Source organism: Aedes albopictus, chromosome 3 (assembly GCF_035046485.1).
Source record: "Aedes albopictus strain Foshan chromosome 3, AalbF5, whole genome shotgun sequence".
Taxonomy (NCBI): Eukaryota; Metazoa; Arthropoda; class Insecta; order Diptera; family Culicidae; genus Aedes; species Aedes albopictus.
In genome coordinates, this window is record NC_085138.1 from 341,818,605 (window position 1) to 341,821,508 (window position 2,904).

Consider the following 2,904-nt stretch of genomic DNA (forward strand, 5'->3'; position numbering starts at 1 on the left):
GGCGGTAATGCTGCAGCAAGGGACTCGACAGAACGTGGAACGTTACAAACAGAAGCGGAAACAGCAGACCCGCCTCTTTCGGGAGAAAAAGCGCCGCCTGGAAGAAGCGGAGTGTGAAGAAATGGAACTGCTGTGCCGTTCCCAAGAAACGAGGAAGTTCTATCAGAAGCTCAACGCATCCCGCAACGGCTTCGTGCCGCGAGCCGAAATATGCAGGGATAAGGAAGGAGGCCTCTTGACGGACAGGCGTGAGGTGATCGAAAGGTGGAAGCAGCACTTCGATCAGCACCTGAACGGTGTGGAGAACGTAGGCACGGGAGCCCACGACAACGGAAGAAACGACGACGCCAGTGCAGCGGAGGACGGAAATGAACCAACTCCCACGCTGAGGGAAGTTAAGGATGCCATTCACCAGCTCAAAACCAACAAAGCAGCTGGTAAGGATGGTATCGCAGCTGAACTTATCAAGATGGGCCCAGAAAAGTTGGCCACCTGTCTGCATCGGCTGATAGTCAGGATCTGGGAAACCGAACAGCTACCGGAGGAGTGGAAGGAAGGGGTAATCTGCCCCATTCACAAGAAAGGCGACCTTTGGAATGTGAGAACTTCAGGGCGATCACTATTTTGAATGCTGCCTACAAAGTGCTATCCCAGATCATCTTCCGTCGTCTGTCACCTAAAACAAATGAGTTCGTGGGAAGTTATCAGGCTGGCTTCATTGACGGCCGGTCGACAACGGACCAGATCTTTACCGTACGGCATATCCTCCAGCAATGCCGTGAGTACCAGATCCCAACGCATCACCTGTTCATCGACTTCAAAGCGGCATACGACAGTATCGACCGCGCAGAGCTATGGAGAATCATGGACGGAAACGGCTTTCCTGGGAAGCTGACTAGACTGATTAAAGCAACGATGGACGGTGTGCAAAACTGCGTAAGGGTTTCGGGTGAATTATCCGGTTCATTCGAATCTCGCCGGGGACTGCGACAAGGTGACGGACTCTCATGCCTACTCTTCAACATCGCTCTGGAAGGCGTGATGCGACGAGCCGGGCTCAACAGCCGGGGAACGATTTTCACAAAATCCCGCCAATTTGTGTGCTTTGCGGACGACATGGACATTATCGCTAGAACATTTGGAATGGTGGCAGAGCTGTACACCCGCCTGAAACGCGAAGCAGCAAAGGTCGGACTGGTGGTGAATGCCTCAAAAACAAAGTACATGCTGGTAGGCGTAGTCATGTCGAGGTTTTAAGAACCATCATTAAGCATAATACCTTTTAATTTGATTTTATGATGGTTTTAAGAACCTCTGCTAGTCCGAGTAGAAGTAGAAACATATTACTTATACGGGTGCACGTTTTGAAGAGATTCTTGATAGAATTCGTGGGGAATTTTTTTGAAGAACCGTTAAAACTTGCTCAAACTGGTGACATTTTTGTTGAAATCTTTTAAAACTCCAAAAGTGTAGCTAGAAACTCAAAAGTCATAATGTGTCAGAATCTGTTCCAAAACTTTACTCTATAGAAATCTTTTTTTTTAGAAATATCTTCCGACGAAATAAAATTTATTGACGAATATGTCATAAATATTTGGCGGAAATTGCACTAGCATTATTCTATCTGAAACTGCAAAAAAATAATCTTCAGAAAATATTCCGTTAATCTCTCAAATAGTTTTTGCAAATTTTCATGAAATTCTGTTGAAAGATGTTTTGAAACATACTCTAGATTTTTCTTCAGGATATCTGCCACTATTTTCATTGCAAATTATTTTATGAAAGCAGTACTGCCCTTACCATTTCTGGAAATTGGTTTTGTTATTCAAAAGGTATCCAAGCGGATTTTAAGCACTTTTTTGATGCAGCAGTTATCATTCAGTCATGGAAAGGAAATAATAAAAAAAAATCAAACTATCAATAGAAATACTTCTTATCTGGAATGCTGCATTCAAAGTGGATTCGAAGCGTCACCCTAATCGGGTTCGTTTTACACAACTTTATATCCTCTTCGGAGAACTTCGAATCCAGTTCGGCTTTCTATTCCGCAGAATCGTAACTTGTTCTGTGGCTTAGTTGGTTAATGCACCGGACTAGCGATACGGAGTCGTGGGTTCGAATCCCACCAAAGCTAGTAGTTTTTTTTTTCACAAATTTATCTGTGATTGTTGACGGATTTTGCCCAAACATGTTTTCAATTAATTTTCTCGGTTTCTTCAGAAAAAAAATGATGTTTTGAATTTTCGTTTAGGAATTCTAGCTAAAGGCTCATTTTTACTCCACCTCAGTCTATGTACAATGTGCGCCACCCAGAACGATTCCGTTCCCTGGTCGGTCACGTCATGGGCGGTGGCCTATAGGATTTCAATTAGGGTCCTGCACACGACCGCCGCCGATGTGGACGGCCGGTCGGCTGGCCGCAGCTTATGGCTAATATTAAATGTTTAGTTCAAGGGCAACGCGCAACCAAATGCAGAGTCGTGCCAGCCCGACCAAGAGTCGAGAGAGGCTGTGGTCCGATGGCCTCGAAGTGGATGTTGTATGTATGTTTGCTTTGGTGTTGCTCTTGGTGCCGCGAGGCACCGCCACAACAAATAAATAAATAAATATATCGATCGAAATCGTTTGGCTGCTGTCCATTTGCATGGCGATCGAGTGATGAATGCTGATGTTGGACGACGATAGAAATATAGGGGGCTCGCGATATGTGAGCAAGCTGCCGTTCGGAGCGCCTTAACCTTGAAAAAGGCTGCTGCATCTCGGTTATGGCTGTTGCTGTTGCCGTGGCTGTTGTTGCTGCGCTGGTCCGGAGAGTGCTCCAGCTAGCGCGCGATCGCAACCAATAAATATCGCGAGGGAAATGATTCCGAGCCGTTTTGGAGTGGTTGGTCATTTATCTTGATG